Source organism: Poromitra crassiceps, assembly GCF_964638095.1.
Source record: "Poromitra crassiceps genome assembly, chromosome: 20".
Lineage (NCBI taxonomy): Eukaryota > Metazoa > Chordata > Actinopteri > Beryciformes > Melamphaidae > Poromitra > Poromitra crassiceps.
Window position 1 is genome coordinate 19,062,581 of NC_139637.1, and position 19,749 is coordinate 19,082,329.

A 19,749-nucleotide genomic window follows, 5' to 3' on the forward strand; every position below is an offset into this window, starting at 1 on the left:
ATTTCTGAAAGGCTGGCAAGCTTTCTGCAAGACGCCGGCAATATGTCTCATAGTTTTGACTAGACTAGTTTTGAAAGAATTGACTCCAGTTTCCCCAACAGTCATGATGTCATAATCAGCACTTTGTCCCACATTTCCTCTTATTTCAAAATAAAAGTTTTTATTATTATTTTGCCTTTATTTAGATAGGACAGTAGGCAGACAGGAAAGGTGGGGGAAGAGAGAGGGGATGTCATGAGGCAAAGGACCGCGGGTCGGATTCGAACCCGGGTCGGCCGCGCGAAGGACCGAGCCTTCGTGGTACACGCGTGTTACCCGGTTGAGCCACCAGGATGCACCCAAATGTGTTTCCCTATTCACCTTATTCACCACGCCCACTTTTTCTCTCTTCCGCGTTGCACGCAATTGTATTTGTTCTTCCGGTTCAGCGCTAGTTGGCGGCCAATTTCAAAACAACGTCACTATAATAATGAATGAAGTTTGGCAACATTCAGAATTAAGCTACACTGCGGCCAACTTCAGTTACATGTTCATAGCGTTACTGCTGCGAGGAGAACAGTTAGTTACAAAAGCACGTCGACAGTGTTTTCTCACTGCCGGTAGCCTACAGTAGGGTTTGACAGATAGCTAGTCCGACCGGTGTCAGCACAGCCAGCGCTCCCGGTCCTCGCTGCTCGTTAAAGATTTCCAAATAGGGTTATTCTGATAAACTGGTCACATATATGTTACGTTCTCACCCGAAAAATATTAAAACTTTAAAACAGTTTGTTTTGTTTTTAGCTTGAAAACAGCTTTTTGGCAAGTCTAAAAATGACTACGGTAGGTGTAATCTACTTCCGTGTCTAAAACCAGAAAGACGATTACGAAATTACGTCATGCAGAAGGGTCCTTGTATGGGCAAAGAATAAGGTGAATAGAATGACTTTGTGTATCTTTACACAGCAGGCCCTTACATCCCTTATCTGCTTTGTGAGGAGTGTAAAGTTGTTTTTGTTCACCGGGTCACAGGTGAAGGAGCTAGTTTTTGTAATATGGTGCTTTTGTTTACTGCTATTTTTGACGGTGCAAACCGCCCGTGCACAGATTGACTCATTTATTGTATGTATTTATGTATTGTAGCTGGTACTCAGGCTGGGACCCAGACAGTGAAATGGACTAGATCAAGGATGAAAGATGAGTTTGCCTTGGGAGGGCACCTGCTCCGTCAGGTTGTTCTGTGCAAAGTCACGAGTCCATCTGTCTCTGGGTGTAAATCCCTAACACACCCACACTCTGAGCCGGGGACAGCATTAGCACGCACACAGCACACAGTATGTGTGTGAGAATGCGTGTGAGTGTGTTTGTTTGTTTATGTCGTTTTGCAGGGTCTCTCCCGTGTCGTCCGCCCGCCCCGGCCCTTCCGAGACAAACGTTAGCAGCCCGGATGCCAGCCTTCCTTACTTTCATCGCTCGCTCCCTCCTCTCCTTCCCAGAGGGTTGTGCTTCCTCCCTCCTCTCCTTCACAGAGGGTCTTGCTTCCTCCCTCCTCTCCTTCACAGAGGGTCGTGCTTCCTCCCTCCTCTCCTTCACAGAGGGTCATGCTTCCTCCCTCCTCTCCTTCTCAGAGGGCCGTGCTTCCTCCCTCCTCTCCTTCACAGAGGGTCATGCTTCCTCCCTCCTCTCCTTCACAGAGGGCCGTGCTTCCTCCCTCCTCTCCTTCACAGAGGGTCATGCTTCCTCCCTCCTCTCCTTCACAGAGGGTCATGCTTCCTCCCTCCTCTCCTTCACAGAGGGTCATGCTTCCTCCCTCCTCTCCTTCACAGAGGGTCATGCTTCCTCCCTCCTCTCCTTCACAGAGGGTCATGCTTCCTCCCTCCTCTCCTTCCCAGAGGGCCGTGCTTCCTCCCTCCTCTCCTTCTCAGAGGGTCATGCTTCCTCCCTCCTCTCCTTCCCAGAGGGTCATGCTTCCTCCCTCCTCTCCTTCACAGAGGGTCATGCTTCCTCCCTCCTCTCCTTCTCAGAGGGTCATGCTTCCTCCCTCCTCTCCTTCACAGAGGGTCGTGCTTCCTCCCTCCTCTCCTTCCCAGAGGGTCATGCTTCCTCCCTCCTCTCCTTCACAGAGGGCCGTGCTTCCTCCCTCCTCTCCTTCACAGAGGGCCGTGCTTCCTCCCTCCTCTCCTTCACAGAGGGCCGTGCTTCCTCCCTCCTCTCCTTCACAGAGGGTCGTGCTTCCTCCCTCCTCTCCTTCACAGAGGGTCATGCTTCCTCCCTCCTCTCCTTCCCAGAAGGCCGTGCTTCCTCCCTCCTCTCCTTCTCAGAGGGCCGTGCTTCCTCCCTCCTCTCCTTCTCAGAAGGCCGTGCTTCCTCCCTCCTCTCCTTCACAGAGGGTCGTGCTTCCTCCCTCCTCTCCTTCACAGAGGGTCGTGCTTCCTCCCTCCTCTCCTTCTCAGAGGGTCGTGCTTCCTCCCTCCTCTCCTTCTCAGAGGGTCGTGCTTCCTCCCTCCTCTCCTTCCCAGAGGGTCATGCTTCCTCCCTCCTCTCCTTCTCAGAGGGTCGTGCTTCCTCCCTCCTCTCCTTCTCAGAGGGCCGTGCTTCCTCCCTCCTCTCCTTCTCAGAGGGTCGTGCTTCCTCCCTCCTCTCCTTCTCAGAGGGTCATGCTTCCTCCCTCCTCTCCTTCTCAGAGGGTCGTGCTTCCTCCCTGCTCTCCTTCTCAGAGGGCCGTGCTTCCTCCCTCCTCTCCTTCTCAGAGGGCCGTGCTTCCTCCCTCCTCTCCTTCTCAGAGGGCCGTGCTTCCTCCCTCCTCTCCTTCACAGAGGGTCGTGCTTCCTCCCTCCTCTCCTTCTCAGAGGGTCGTGCTTCCTCCCTGCTCTCCTTCTCAGAGGGTCGTGCTTCCTCCCTCCTCTCCTTCTCAGAGGGCCGTGCTTCCTCCCTCCTCTCCTTCTCAGAGGGTCATGCTTCCTCCCTCCTCTCCTTCTCAGAGGGTCGTGCTTCCTCCCTCCTCTCCTTCTCAGAGGGTCGTGCTTCCTCCCTGCTCTCCTTCTCAGAGGGTCGTGCTTCCTCCCTGCTCTCCTTCTCAGAGGGTCGTGCTTCCTCCCTCCTCTCCTTCTCAGAGGGCCGTGCTTCCTCCCTCCTCTCCTTCCCAGAGGGCCGTGCTTCCTCCCTCCTCTCCTTCCCAGAGGGCCGTGCTGCTTCGTCGCTGCACGTGAGGCTTGTTTTCGGTGCCTCTGGCTGCTCTGACGCAGCAACATGCCTTGTTAAACATTACTTACCTCTGACCCCTCCCTCCCTCCACGCTGGCACCGCTGACCTACTAAACGCTGTGTTTAAACAAACAGCTTTCAACGTACGTGTGTGTGTGTATGTGTGTACGTGTGTGTGTGTGTACGTACGTGTGTGTGTTTGTGTGTTTGTGTGAGTGTTTGTGTGTGTGTGTGTACGTGTGTGTGTGTGTGTGTGTATGTGTGTGTACGTACGTGTGTGTTTGTGTGAGTGTTTGTGTGTTTGTGTGTGTTTGTGTGTGTGTGTGTGTGTGTGTCTGTTTTATAGATCCACGCTGGGATCACGTTTACAACTAGAAGTGCACCAGGCGGAGAGGACAACAGGCTCCACCAAGGTCGATAGTCAGTCTGCTATTATGTCAATTTCGTGAGTCAAATCGGATCCACTCCAAAATTTAATAGACTACTTGCACAACTCCACTACTTCCTGAAATGAGTAGTTTCCTGTCCTACACTATTGGATGAACTGATTAATGTCAGGTGTGCCTGACTGCTGCAGTCACAACAACAGTGATCAGGCACACCTGACATTAATCAGTTCATCCAATAGTGTAGGACAGGAAACCAAGATGCCCTACTCATTTCAGGAAGTAGAGTTGTGCAAGTAGTCTATTGGTTCTTCTGTGGCCCATACTACACCCTTCCACCAAGTTTCATGAAAATCATCGGCAACAGCTCTCCCTAAAATCCAAAATACATATATTCCCTCTCACCTGTAGTGCTATTTATCCATCTATATCGTTTTGCGTTAGTTGCCTGAGTTTTGAAGATATCGGCCGCAGAGTTGTCTGCCTTCTCTCCAATACAATGGAACTGGATGGCACTCGGCTTGTGGTGCTCAAAGTGCCAAAGAAATACATTTGATAAACTCAACAGCAATGTCTCTTTCCAGAAATCATGACCCGTTTACTCAAGATAATCCACAGACCTTGTTATGAGCAGTTTCATGTAGGAGCTATTTTCTTTTGACCGAACTACACCCGCTAGCTGCTAGCTAGTTCCTACAAAAGAAAATAGTTCCTACGTGAAACTGCTCACAGCAAAGTCTGTTGAGGCTACAACGGTTCAAAGATGTCACCAGAGGGCTTCAAGATGGGGATCATTTTCATGAAGAGGGCCACCGGGGGCAGGAGTGGCGCTGTTCTCTTTGAAAGCCTATCGCACCTTATTTGCATTGAATGGCTAGTTTTCTCTGCAGCCGGTTCAGTGTTGTTGTATTCTGGTGTATTTGGCTTAGAAAAGGGGTCAGCAGCTTTGGAACAAGTCACGTTTTTGTCCCTGTAGACCTCTTAATGTTTAAACAAGCCACCCAAATGTTTTACTCTGCGTGTTTTCGCCCCGCACGTTTTGCGTAAGTTGAATGTCAACATACATTGAATGTCAACGTTCGCCAGGCCGGATAAGCTGTTCTAGAAATTTGAATTTCACCTGCCAATCTATACAGTAAGATGATCCCATTCAAATGGGCAAATTCAAAACTTGCAATGCAAATTGCAGATATTATGTAGGCCACAGGTATGTAAGGGCTCCAGCTTAATGCCTACACAGTATGTCAGGGGTTTTCAATTTGGGAGGCGGGGCTCCAAACAGTTTCAGGGGAGGCTTAGTAAATGGCTGTGAAAAAATATTACATAGTTATTACATAATTTATCAAAATCAGGTCACATAGCCTAAATAAATGCCTTCAGACAGACCTTTTTAATGCATTTGGTCTTAAGTAGCCTATGTCAGCAGCAATACCAGCAGGCTAGCTTGGCTCAATTGTTGAGTGGAAATAGGATAAAATAACATAATCATGAGGGGGGGTGGGGCTTTGTCGAAGTGTCAGCGTCTGAGGGGAAGCCCACAGTCTCAGACTTTGAAAACCCCCTGCTGGCCTATGTCATTAAAAAGGTGCTTTATGAGACGTTTTGCACATGTTTCTCAATAATGTGTCAAGACTGTTCTCATTAAGGTCAATCTGACTTTCTCAGGAGATTTATTACCGTTAGTAATCAGTGTCTTTTTCATGCTGTGTGTGTGTGTGTGTGAGACGTGTGAGACGTGTGTTTGTGCGTGTGTGTGTGTGTGTGTCTGTTTGTGTGTGTCTGTGTGTGTGTGTGTGTGTGTGTGTGTGTGTGTCTGTGTGTGTGTGACGTGTGTGTGTGTGTGGGTGTGTGTGTATGTGAGACGTGTGTGTGTGTGTGTGTGTGAGTGAGACGTGTGAGACGTGTGTGTGTGTGTGTGTCTGTGTGTGTGTGACGTGGGTGTGTGTGTGTGTGTGTGTGTGTGTGTGAGACGTGTGTTTGTGTGTGTGTGTGTGTGTGTGAGACGTGTGAGACGTGTGTGTGTGTGACGTGTGTGTGTGTGTGAGACGTGGGTGTGTGTGTGTGTGTGTGTGAGACGTGTGTGTGTGGGGTGGGGGGGGGGTGCCTGGTGATGGAAGTAGGGCTTGCTTGGGCACGCTGATGTGTAATGTGAGCAGTAATCTGAGATGTTGCACTGGTGAGTAGTCACATCCCTGGAATGTGTGTGTGTGTGTGTGTACATGTGTGTGTGTGTGTGTGTGATGTGTGTGTGTATGTGTGTGTGTGTGTGTGTGTGTGTCTGTGTGATGTGTGTGTGTGTGTGTGTGTGTGTGTGTCTGTGTGATGTGTGTGTGTGTGTGTGTGTGTGTGTGTCTGTGTGATGTGTGTGTGTGTGTCTGTGTGATGTGTGTATGTGTGTGCATGTGCGTGCGTGTGTCTGTGTGATGTGTGTGTGTGTATGTGTGTGTGTGTGTGCGTGTGTGCACGTGCACGCCTCCAGCTTGTGGTTCTGGTATGAGAGTGCACAGGCAGAGCTCAGCTGCCTGTGCAGTAACTCCACACCCGTCATCCTCTTTCTGACGCCACTATAAAAAGACAGTGTGCAGCTGATGGATCAAAATAGGGAATTCTGCATGAAGCTAATTGTATTTGTTGGTGTTAGGGGGCTGCACAATTAATCGTATTTTCATCGTCATCACAATATGAACATGCGCAATAAACACATCGCAACGACTGCCTGAAACGCAATGAATCACAAAAGTGGTTTTATTTACATGCGTCACATGCATTCCCACTCAGCGTCTGATCATTTTGTCTTGTGTTGTAAATCCAGCGTACACCTTTCTCTTGCAACAGTGCGCTCCGCCCCTCTGCCAAAGCCCAAACACGCTGTGTGTAGTTTCAGCTAGAGTGCTAGAGCTAGTGTGTATTTCATTTCTTTATTCAGTGGGCATAGGCTATGTTTGGGGTCTATGTTAGCATTATTGAAGCAGAAAGACATAGGAACTTTATAGCTAATATGCATACTTTAATATTTGTTTATTTATCGCAAGTCGTATCGTCATCGCTATATTGAACAATGTTATCGCACATCGCAGATTTTCCTCATATCGTGCAGGCCTAATTGGTGTCTGTACTTTGTGCATGCAGTAAAGACAACACTAACTATGGACTGTAGAGGTGTGTGTGTGTGTGTGTGTGTGTGTGTGTGTGTGTGTGTGTGTGTGTGTGCGCGTGCGTTAGGGCTGGCACGGATCACGGATAATCCGTGACCCGTACGGATCAGCCCCCACGGTTCGGAACGCGGTTCGGAACATCAATAGTCCGCGGACCCCCCCCCCCCCCCCCCCCCCTTCGTTTCATTTAACGTTTAATGTTAGTGTATGAGAACGCCCAGCGCAGCCAGACACAGACAGGCATAATCATGGCAAGCACAATTGAGCTTCCTCATCCCTTGTCGCTGCTGTAAAGTATGTCTGAAGGCTGTGGCTAGTGGCTACTAAAGACAGAGTCACACAAACTTATTTCAACACCTCTGAAAAAGCACAGGAATGCGATCAGCGTGTTGCGCGCTGCACAAGATAACGAGAGCCACAACACACACACACACTAACCTCGCGTCACCAGGCTCTTCTCGGCGAGAAAGAGCCTGGCTCCCGCCCACAATTGATTTTGTCACCCTACTGGGTCCGGCCTAGAGCCCGCCCTAGACCGGATGGCAGCGTTTCTAGCTCGTCAACTTTCACGTTAACTTGACAATTTGACCCAAGTATCAGAATCCTCTTTCACCGTTTTGACCGGTGTGTCAGGCGGTGGTGGCGGAGATGCCATATTGCATGAACGTTTTGTTTTATGTAACGCTAGCTTTGTTTTGATCAGACTCTAGTTTAGGTAACATCACCGCGTCAAGCTAACGGCAACAAAGACGTTGTTAGGCGCATTGCCATCCGGTGTTAATTCTGGGTCCGGGGTTTACGCCCCCATGACAAAAAGCGGGGTGGAAGGTGCCCAGACTACACACACACACACACACACGCGCGCGCACACGTTTCACAAACACATTATCACCGGACAGTGAAATGTTGCCTTAGGACACATAACAACAAAACAACACGTGGGGCCACTGAGTAGCTTAACGTAGCATCAACGTTATATTTCCAGACTGACCTGGTCTGGTCTGTAGGTCTGTACCCGTGTCATGTGACTGGTGCAAGCAACAGCCACGAAGTTAGGCATAGCAGTGCCACCTAAAACAGGAAGTTGGGTCGTTCTGCCTTCAGAGTAAAAGCATACATTGTGTCACTTATGAGAAAAAAATATTTTTTGAGCTGTGCAGGGCAACAAATGGTTAGAGAATTATAATAGTATTAAAAAAATCTAATCGAAAATCTAATTTTGAGAGAAAAAATCTGATATATATATTTTTTTGCTGATCCGAAAAATCCGTGATCCGTGGCTCAAAATCCGTCACGCGATCCGATCCGTGGGTTTTCTGATCCGTGCCAGCCCTAGCGTGCGTGCGTACCAGTGTATCGTGCACCGCAACGTTTTTAGACAACCCGACAACACACAGCAGCGCACACACTAAAGCTTAATTTATACTTATTAGAAAGTGTCGCTCAGCACATGGTCGCAGACGAAAAATAAAGTGTCGCTCATGTTGCTGCATTTATGCTTCTCTCCACGGCGCAACGGTCACGTGACGCTAGAGACAGAGGGAGGCAGAGAACTAGTGCAGTGCAGACAGGCAAGAGAGGGAATATAACGACACACAACCACACAATCACTTCCTCTCTCTCTGGGAAGTTGGTCACGGTGTTCTTTGTGATTTTCACGAAGTCATACATCAAGGACAGGCTGATAAAAATACCGGGGACACGCTCATTAATTTAATTTCAGCGAAAACTAAAACAAGGAAGTCGCGCGTGCCCGTCTATATAGCCAATCAGACTTGCGCGACATTATGTGACGTAGTCAGCGACACTAGACATTTCACCAGGTAGCAGACACTGCTCGCAGACACTTAAAAGTGTCGATTCAAGTCCTCATTTCTGTCTGCGACCATTTCAAAAGTGTCGGCAGACGAAGCATAAATTGGGCTTAAGGCTCTCCCCCTAATCCACCTGCCTCCTCCAGGTGTGTGTCTGTGTTCTCATGGAGGTGTATTACCGCCTGTCGCCATCGGGGCCGGCTGAGATGCTGCTGCTAACTGGGTATTATGTTGAAAGTATTTCCCCCTGGCACTGTGATGGCATTGCTTACAGAGGAGAGAGAGGAGAGAATGAGGTGCTGGGAGGCTGGAAGGGAGAGCAGAGGAGATTATGAGTTATGGTTTTTCCTTTGTGGACATAATTTTGCAGTTGAAAAAGGCAATTTGCAATATGTGATCGCAATACTCAGCATATTGGAAAGTGTTTAAAATCGCAATAATATTGTATTGTGACTTAAGTATCGTGATAGTATCGTATCGTGTCGTATCGTATCGTGGGGCCTCTGGTGATTCCCACCTATGGAGAGAAGTAGGAGAAATGGAGGTGAGGTGAAAGAGTGGAGGAGGAGACGAGGTGGAGGATAGAGAGAAGGGGGGATGAGGAGTTGTGAGGGAGAAAGAGGAGGAGCAGAAAGCGGAGATGGTGACAGTGTGAAGAGCAGACCCAGCCCTCGGAAAGGAGGGAGGGAGGGAGAGCGGCAGGGAGGGAGGAAGGAAGGAAGGATGTGTGATGGTAGTTGTAGAAGGAGGTAGAGAAGGTGTTGGAATGTGTTGACCCAGCTCCAGTGTTTGTTGTGGTGTCCCGCCGCCTCCCGCTGTGTGTTTGCTTCTTCATTTCCCTGCACAGTGAGGAGTCTGGCTGGACGTCCGCTCCCCACTAACCCCGCGTCACGACCACCACTGACCACGGTGTGTGTGTGTGTGTGTGTGTGTGTGTGTGTGTGTGTGGGTGTGTGTGTTTGTGTGTGTGGGTGTGGGTGTGAATACGTGCACAATTTGTCTTGTGTATGTTTGTGTGTATACATGTTCAGTGGTGTAATGTAACAAAGTAATAATACTTTGTTGTTACAATACATATTTTCTTTTAGGAGTACTGTATCTGTACTTTACTCGAGTACTTGTATTACTGTCAACTTTCACGCTTACTCTAATACATTTCCCCTACCCGTTACTACAAAATACAAGCAGAAAAATCGGGTAGCCGCAAGCAGGCAGGTTTGGCGAATCAGTGCTCCTAGCTTGGTAGTTACGTTAATCACGATCCACACTTCATTCCAGTTGGTGGCAGTAATGCACCATAACGTTGTTTGCCACCCGCTATAAAACTCATGAAGAAGATTTCCACTCAAGCCCAGGCATGTCTTTTGCTTGCTGTTTTTATTAACAGCATTTACTTATATACTTTTGCTTTCAATACTGAAGCACATTTAATATCGGAAAATTACTTTTGATACTGATGTACAGTAAATATCAGGTACGCAAAGACTTTTACTCAATGTAATATTCTAGTAATAGGTGACTTTAACTTCTACCAAAGTCATTTTCTGGTGAGATATCTGTACTTTTACTTAAGTGTGGCTTTCAGGTACTTGATCCACCACTGTGTGTGTGTGTGTGTGTGTGTGTGTGTGTGTGTGTGTGTGTGTGTGTGTACGCGCTACCACAGGGAGGCCAGCCGGTGCACCCCGCCCTGCTGACTCCCTTAAATAAGCAGCGCTGTGTGTTTGGACTGTAAGCGAGGGGGCAGCTGAGCCACGGTGTGCAGGAACACACATCAGCCACTGAGAGCAGTGGAGAGCACACACACACACACGCACACACACACACACACACACACACACCTTATATCAGGTTTTTTTGGCCTGTGACCCCACTTTGACGTCACAAACATCTAGGGACCCCAGACATTCAAATTCCCCTACAACATTCATAATATCATCAGTGACATCACCAGATATCACACGTATGCTGACTTAAAAAAAGAATCTGAATTCTGACTTTAATCTGAGAATTCTGACTTTAATCTCACGATTCTTAACAGTAAACTCAGATCTCAGAATTCCGACTGGCCCCCCTCAGAATTCGGACTAGTTTCTTTCTCGGAATCCTGACTTAAACTCAGAATTCCAATTGTATTTTCAGAATCCTGACTTAAAGTGTAACTTACCCCCAAAACAATTTTAACCAATATATATGACTTTGGGGGTGGTGTGTGAAGAATTCTGGTCAAGATTTCCACATTTGAGACCAAACTGTTGCCATTGTACCATTTGTATCATTTTCAGCAGCATAAGTTCCCTCTATGGGTTGAACACTGCTTTTTTGTGTGCCCTCAAATGAATGGGATATTTGGTACATCGTGACGTCACGGTGGGTTTAGCACACGCCCCACTCATGTGAATTCCCCCCCCCCCCCCCATTGATTATTACTGTAGTTCACGCGGCGTGAGCCCTTTAAGACCAATGCATCCCTGGGTAATGCCTACTGTGGCTAATATTAGCTGCTAGTTAGTTATGTTATATGGCAGTAAAATGCCACTGAATGACCAAATTGATATAACTTTTAACCATTTCGAGTAACACTGTTTCCATACGGATCACCAGCGTTAGTTTGTTGTTTATAACGTGGCTATATTCATAACGTTTTCTATCTCGGATGCGTTATTTCGAATCCCACATAGGTTACGCTAAAACCCACATAGGTTACGCCTCGAATCCCACATAGGTTACGCTAAAACCCACATAGGTTACGCTAAAACCACCACCGCAAAGCGTGTGGGTTTCAGGACGAAACCGGCTTGAGCCACTAACGTTATCTTTAGAGCACAATATTCCTGGAATGCAAGTTTAACTAAACAGTTACATGTCCTCTGCATTCTACATCAAATTAAGATATTACGGGTTGTTTTATTTTGTATGTTACATACTTATTGGCCAAGATATGTTAGTTTATGGGGGAGGAATTCTGCCAACTAAGGAGGGGAGTGTGGGCGGCCATCTTGCCTGTGGGGTTTTCGGATCGAGTGGAGTGCCGTTTTGCAGGAAATCTGGGGGGGTTAGTCCCGCTTTAAGCTCAGAACTCAAAACAAAAACACAGGTGTCCCTAATCCTCTCTTCAGTAGTGTGTGTGGTGGTGGGGGGGGGGGGGGGGGGGAAGGTGTGGCGTCAATTGTCAGGCGACCCCATGTGAATTCCAGGCGACTCCGCTCCGGGGTCGCGACCCCAAGGTTGGGAGCCACTAGACGTATATTAATCCTCAAACTTACAGGTATTCCCGTTACGACTAAATCCCTCAACACTGTTTTGCAGCGGCTAATGACAGGATATCCTCGACCGCGCCTCCATCATCATCATGATACTGTCAGGCCTGCCCTCTGTTAGACCCACTTCCTCGAAAGAGCTTTTTTTTTTTATTATCGCCAATTTATATAACATAATCGTGATTCAACCTATATAGCCATTTTGTTCTCTTTTGATCACGTTTTTTTCCCGCGTTTCTCCTATTTTCTCCCCAATCGCACTCGGCCAATTCCCCCTGCTGTCCCGGTCGTTGCTCCACCCCTCCTCCGATACATGTGCAGTTGCCAGCCGCTTATTTTCACCTGACAGTGAGAAGTCTCGCTGTCACCACTTCCTCTCCCCCACGAACAGGCGCCCTCCCCCGACCGACCAGAGGAGGCACTAGTGCGGCGACCAGGACTCATACCGCACCTCCGGCTTCCCACCTGCAGACACGGCCAATTGTGTCTGTAGGAACGTCTGACCAAGCCAGAAGTAGCGCTGCCGGGAACCCGGGTGAATCGTCTGGTGCACAGGAAGTGATGCGTTTGACATTTCCAGCAGAGCAACAGCACTTTGTTTGGAATAAACAGAAGGAGATTAGCATGAGTTTTTTATTATTATTTTGAAACAAAAGGGATTTTGTTCATGATCACAGACTAGTGGTCATAGTCTCCCCCAACTTTATATTTACCACTACGTCACCGGGCTCCTGTGGTTTAAAGTCACTGTCACAGTGCAGACACTCAGTGTTTCCACACTCGTGCCACTGCCATAGGTAACGGAAACGTCTCTGCAAAACACAGACTGGAGAGTGAGAAAGTGCCCCGGAAGGTCACGTGACTACGAGGAAAGGCTCCGCTTCCTGCTTTCCAGACTCTCTTCCTGGTTCCAGACGGCGGGAGGGTGGGGGGGGGGGGGCGGAGTCTGCCCGAGCAGTTAGGAGGAGAAGGAGGAGGGGACTATATTAGCCCTGGAGAGACTCCCAGGTTAGTGTTCAGTTGACTCATAGCAACGCACTACACACACACACACACCGGCACAGTCGCGCTGCATACCAGCTTGGAAGCTCACAGCTACTGGCAGCGTCTTCAGGGCGACTCGGCACAAGCTGTACAAGTGTGTGTGTTTTTTTTTGCCGTTTACTCCAGAGAGGCGGTTTAGGATCCCACACACATCACGTAAGTCAACTTTACCATCTACCCTGTTTGGACAGATAAGTGCCTGTAGTCTTCTGTCTGTGTACTTTACATGGGAGGAGGTTTGCTTGCTCTGTTCCAGACAGACCGCAAACTTTTAGACTGCAGGATGATCAGGGTTTTGCCGATGTGTGACATTGATATTATCCATATGTCTGTCATGCTTATCTTTTTATGGGCCTGTCTTATTCAAAGACACTCGTCGTTTATTGGTAATAGTAACGGAAACTTAAGATGTAGGCTATTATTATGATCAAAGGTGCGAAACAACTGACAACCCTCCATTCTGTCAGAGTTTCTGCGTTGACATCTCTGCTTCCTCGTCCTTCTTGTCTGCTGCGAGGTGGAAAAAGCCAAATCTAAAAATACTGCTCTTGATTATAACATTTGGCAGCTCTGCTCCGAGACTATTTTCACTCCCCCGGCTCTGTCTCCGCTGTAACACGCTGCGACGCTGCACGGAGGCTGGCAGGGGAAGTAACAGGTTGGATGTTGGACGTTTCATCGCAGGGAGAGAGAGAGAGAAAGAGAGATCTTTCAAAGCGTTTTGGTTTTATCTCGCCGACAATGTTGATAAGTATCGGAGAGAGAAAACGGAGAGAGTTGAGCTTATCCAGCTTTGTTGGTGGACGTACGGTGTGTGTGTGTGTGTGTGTGTGTGTGTGTGTGTGTGTGTGTGTGTGTGACTCTGTGTGTGTGACTGTGTGTGTGTGTGTGTAATGTGGAGGGCTCTCAGCTAAAACAAACAGAAAGTCTGTCACACTGACTCAGAGGCTCACATGATGACGACCCTTTGGACCTGGAAAGCCCTGTTCTGTCAGTGGAAAGGTAACCAGGGCTAACAAGGGTTAATAATTAGAGGGCGGCTCATAAGTGTATGTGTACTGTACACACGTGCAGTGTGTGTCTGTGTGTGTGTGTGTGTGTGTGTGTGTGAGAGAGACTGACTGTGTGTGTGTGTGTGTGTGTGTGTGTGTGTGTGTGTGTGTGTGTGTATGTGTATGTGTGTGTAAAGGGTCCCTCTATCCAAGCCCACAGTGTGGGCTAGCCATTGAGGCGACTCCACAGTGACCACCCTCCACCCCACCAGTGCACGCGCGTGTGCATGTACGTGTGTGTGTGTGTGTGCGCACGTCCGTGTGCGTGTGTATGTACGTGTGTGTGTGTATGTACGTGTGCATGTACAGTGTGTGTGTGTTTGTGTGCCTGTGTGCCTGTGTAGTGTCTCTATAGCAGCCTGTGGACAGGAGTGTGTGATTGCGTCCACGCCTGCGTGTCTCTGGAATGCGTTGAAGGGGGGCGGGGGGTGTGTTGTCTCTGTCCTCTCTGCTTCTCTCTTGCCCCGCGGACTCTGCCGCTGCACCACACACACACACACACACACACACACACACACACACACACACACACACTCAGCTGTGTGAGTGAGTTCATGTGTGTGTGTGTTTCGTGGATCGGTGTGTCACTGTAAGCTGTGTGTGTGTGCATCTGTGTGTCTAGTCTCTGTGTGTGCTGTGCACGTGCATCTGTGCATGCATGCATGTGTGTACGTGCTACAGCTGCAACAATTAATTGATTAATTGACAGAAAATTAATGAAGTTTTTTTTTTTTTTTTTTTTAATTATAATTGATTAATCTTTTAGACTAATTGTTAAGGGGGAAAAACACACTTCTGTTGTTCCAGCTACATAATGTGAATATTGTCTGGTTTCTTTAGTCTTCTACGACAGTAAACTGATTGGACTGTTGCCGGTCAGGACATAAGAAGACATTTGAGGATGTCATCTTGGGTTTTGGGAGGAAAAGTGATCAACATTATTCACCATTTTGTGACATTTTATAGACCAAAGATAATGAAAATAATCGTTAGTTGCAACCCTAGTATGTGCATCTACACATGCATGTGTGTGTGTGTGTGTGTGTGGCAGTATGTGTAAGTGTGCATGCGTGCGTGTGAGGTAGAGCTGCTGCCAGTGTTAGCTAACACATTAGCTTCAGCTGAGTGAAGCCAGCAGAGCCGCCTCCAGGCAGCCACACATCCAGACCCCCCCCCCTCCCTCCCCTTCAAAACCAGAACGATTTGGGGGGTTTGGAGAGTAATTTCCATCATCAGCAGAAACCATCATAGCTGTTTCACCCTCTAGAGGCTGCACAATGCCAGAATCTCAACGGCCTTTCAAACACTCAGGCATTGCATTCCCAGATGCTCTTTATGCATTTTGTGGTAAAAAAACCCAACTAAAACAAAACATCAGTCAAATATGTCGACTTTTGTGCTGTTAATAGAGAGGCAAAGTGACCGCCTACTTCCTGCTTCAGCACTGTACCAGAGATTTTCTTCCGCCATTTATTTTCCCATAGAAACTTTGTAAAATGCTTATAAAAGTAGTTTTACTTGGTCAAACCAAACGATTCAGCTCTATTTAGAATCGGGAGAGACCATAGAGCATTTCACTCAATCCAAAAAAAACAAACATTGTTAACACATTGAGTGCCAGTCATGTTTTCAATCCTGTAGGTAAGTTGTGCCAGGGGTGTTTTTGACGATTCTGGCTCATTTTACAACAGCCGAGGATTATTTTCTGTTAAGAATTCATGAACACCAATCATCTAAAAATAACTAATAGAATGTGTGCTTTCTCTGTCTAAAAGAGTTAGTTTGCAGAGTTAGTAGTTATGTAGATATTAGCCGTTGAGTACAGCATGGTTTCAGCGTCTGGAAATTTATTCAGAGATAAATGGCTTTTTGTGAAACAGTCACTTTAACCATTCATTTTTGGCATCAGTAAGACCGTCAGACATTCTAAATAGGGATGTCAATTTTCGGTTAATTTCACTTTCGATTAACCGACGCTAATAATCGATTAACCTATCGGTTAATTCATAATTTTTTAATATAAAAAAAAAAAAAAAAAAAAAAATGTTTTTTTTTTTTTTTTTTTTTTTTTTGTCTATTTACTCAATGAACTCATGCCCAAACAAGGCGTGTCTATTTAGATGCTGAAATGTTAATGCTTTTTGTGTTAGAATTTCTAACACAAAAAGCATTAACAAGCATTAACAAAAAGCATCAACATTTCAACACAAATTCTTTTTGTGTTAGAATTTCTAACACAAAAAGCATTAACATTTCAGCATCTAAATAGACACGCCTTGTTTGGGCATGAGCTCATTGAGTAAATAGACCAAAAAAAAAAAAATTTTTTTTTTTTTTTTTTTTTTTTTTTTTTAATATTAACTGATAGACCGACAGCAATAACCGAACAACGACGTTAGCGACGGTTAATCGATTAACGGTTAACCGTTGACATCCCTAATTCTAAACAATAGTTTTGAACAGTAATTTCCTCCATAACAACAGGAAACACCCCTCTCATTCAAACTCCTCCCTCCGTGTGTCTTCTCCTCCTTCCTCCTGGCTTTACAGCGGGCGTGTCAGAAGCGCGTTGCTGCTGCCTGCCTGCCTGCCTGCGTGCCTGCTTGCCTGCGTGCGGACGCTCCTTGTGCGAGTCAAGATGGGCCGGGGAATGCGTGGGCGATGGGCAGATGTTGATTCTGGCCTTTCTGAGGTGTTTCAAAGTGTGTTTCACCTATAATCTATTTTGCAAATCGCTCTCCGCTCTCTGTGTGCTGCTGCCTGCGCGCGGCCGCTCTCGGCCAAGACAAGTCTGAAATGGATTACTGTAAAATCGCCTCGCCATTTCCTTGAATGGCTGCTTGCTCCCGCGGCAGTTTTTTCTTTGATTTCGGTCATCTGGGGGAGCACTGTCAACACTTAGTGGGTCGGTAAAATAGATTATACACATTCTCTTGCTCCAATAGTGATCTCGAAGATGTAAAAGTTGTTGATTGATGTCCCACCGTCAAAAAAAAAAAATGTTTATGTAAGACGAGTAAACTCGGCTCTGGCACTCAAGCGTTGGATTATGTAAGACGAATTATCTCGGCTATGGCACTTAACGTGTTAAAATATTTTCTTTAAACCCGCATTTTTTTTACGTTTTGGTCCGAGCGAAATGTTATGCGATCTCTCCTGTTTCTAAATATATCTGTACCGTTTGGTTTGAACAAGTAAAACTCTTTTTCATAAGCATTTTACAAAATGTCTATGGGAAAATAAATGGCGGATGAAAATCTCTGGCACAGTGCTGAAGCAGGAAGTGACGTTCACTTTGGCTCTCTATTCTGTAGATAGAGTAGATGTCACTTTTTCCATTGTGGAACAGAACCCTTCAAACGATGAGAGGAACAAGCTAAATGTTCTGCGTTTTACAATGAGATTGGGAAGTTCTTTGCGGGGGGGATGGGGATTTATAGAACCATTCAGACCTCTTAATGGATATTCACTGCTGTTTGAGGAACTATAGTGCAGTGGTTCTCAAACTGTTTAACATGAAGGACCCCTAAACTGACAAAAATTAGACCACGGACCACCGTTTGATAGGAATTTGTCCCACGGTCCCCCATATGATAATAAGATTGATGCTTTTAGATGTTTTATTACAGAAAGTGTATAGAATCCATGACCAAAATAGTCATTGTGTTACTTATGAATGGAATTATAGCGAAAATACATGACCCCCCTTTTGGCTGGGGACCCCCTGGAACCCTCTCAAGGACCCCTGGGGTGGGGGGGGGGGTTTGAGAACCACTGCTATAGGGGATCTATTTTGCACGTAATGGTTCTGTCTACAAATTAATAGCTGTTTTACAAAACACTATAAAGAAATCATGATTTAAAAGGATGTCTGTCGCTCACTCACTTGAACTATTGTAAGCCTGAAGTTTATTCAATAACTATATACTTGATACGAAGCAGTCTGTAAAAGTGTCAAATGTTTCTGGTTTTTAGTACGTGTTACTTTGTTCTCATTTTGCAACAGAAGTCTCTAAATGGAGGAGAGGAGGGGAGCAGCTCAAAGCAGGGCTCTGTCAAAATATGCCAATTTCTGTTTGTATTCTGTTATTTTGTGTTTATTTTGGGAATGCACGTTTAATCGCTCTTTTATTCCTTTATCGCTGCCAGGTTTAGTTTTCCCGAGGGGAGACCGGACCACCTGCTCTCCAGTCTCCACTGATTACCTACTCAGTCAAACACACACACACACACACACACACACACACACACACACACACACACACACACACACACACACACACACACACACACACACACACACGTTTACACACATACGATCACATACGCACCCCAATATGAGGATGTGAACGTATACACACACGCTCAGAAACACACATACACATCTGACATATAGATTCATTGGACCACCCCCACCCTTGGGTGTAATTGCACACGGATGTGTGTGTTTCCTGGGGCCACAGACGCAGACAGCGATGGGGGGCGGTGGTGGGGTGATGTTAGGGGGGGAGCGATGGATGCAGAGAGTGGGGGAGGGTCGGACACTGTGTTGGGGCTAGATGCTATAATAACTGTCCGCTTATGGTTCAGTGGCTGTTTTTGCAGTTGACTATAGGCCCTCCTGAGTGTGTACAAAATAGCAGTTGCATAACTAGATGAGACACTTCATTCATGCGCGTCAATCATGATCTCTGCCTGGTGGTGATGGGCTGGTTCTGATGGGGGAATAGATGATCTCTGCCTGGTGGTGATGGGCTGCTCCGTGAAGCCTGCACCCTATGAGATGTGTTGCTGTGGTGCTGTCCTCCATGCAGAGAGAGGAGAGGCCTCTCTGTCTTCATTAGCTGTCTGTGTAAATCAGCACAGAGGAGGAGTGGCTGATAACCTTTTGAACTCTTCCTTTAAGCTGTTATTGAGTTAGAAAATGGACCTGGGCTGTCCTGGTGGGGTGATGGGCCGGCCGGGGCTGCTGCTCTGCGCTCATAATGTCGTTGATTTGAACCCGGTTGTGGCCATTGTGGCCATTTTGAAGTATCTCATATAATGCCTCTTTGTGTGTGTGTGTGTGTGTGTGTGTGTGTGTGTGTGTGTGTGTGTGTGTGTGGTTAGAATATTGGCTGTAACATAAATTTAACTGATGTAATAATAATAATACTGACTAATTATGTAATAACTTTTTTTTAGTTAATTTTGTTACAGCAGTTAAAAATATGTTACACCCCTGAAGTGAAGTAATCGTCATGTCATGTAATAATGTGATTTTATCTTCTTTTTTTTACTGTTCAACCCATTTCGAGGGACATTTGATTACATTTTGACAGGTTATTAAATTATCCCGCAGTTATTACATTATCAGTAGATACGCGTGCGCGCGTGCGTGTAGGAGGGTAGGAAAACCTTGTTTTGCCCTTGTGAAATTGCGATGACATCACAGTTGTTTAGGTGACATCACTGATGACATCACAATTCACTGATTTATGACATCACTGATGATGTCACAAATCGTGACTAACAGACACTGCCCCAAATCGTGACTAACACAGCCCGCCCACTTAGGCAATTTTTAATGATGATGGTGATGATGACAACGATGACGTTGGGAAATACCTTAGTTCTTCTATATTGCATGACAGACCAATATTCAATTACTTTTATCCAAGCATATTCTATTTCTAAGAGTTCATAAAAAAATAGCAGTTAAAAATCCTCCTTTCCTATCACCTCAACAACACTGTTGATTGTCTGCCATGTTATGTAATGTATGTACTTGGCAAAAACCTTTCAAATAACATGCCCTATGGCAAAAGACAAACCAGCTTCTTTGGAGGTGGCGTCTCTCGACAGGCCTGGCCAGTATTA

The 19,749-nt window shown here is 46.6% G+C and overlaps 1 protein-coding gene across 1 annotated transcript in view; it reads left to right on the top strand.

Moving 5' to 3' along the window:
• The first annotated feature begins 12,965 nt into the window (after window positions 1-12,965).
• LOC310795124 (protein FAM110A) overlaps window positions 12,966-19,749 on the top strand; it is a 28,344-nt gene continuing 21,560 nt past the window's right edge. Inside the window, exon 1 of the mRNA XM_083657164.1 lies at window positions 12,966-12,994. The gene's annotated coding sequence lies outside the window, so the exon portion shown is untranslated. The remainder of the gene's footprint in view (window positions 12,995-19,749) is intronic.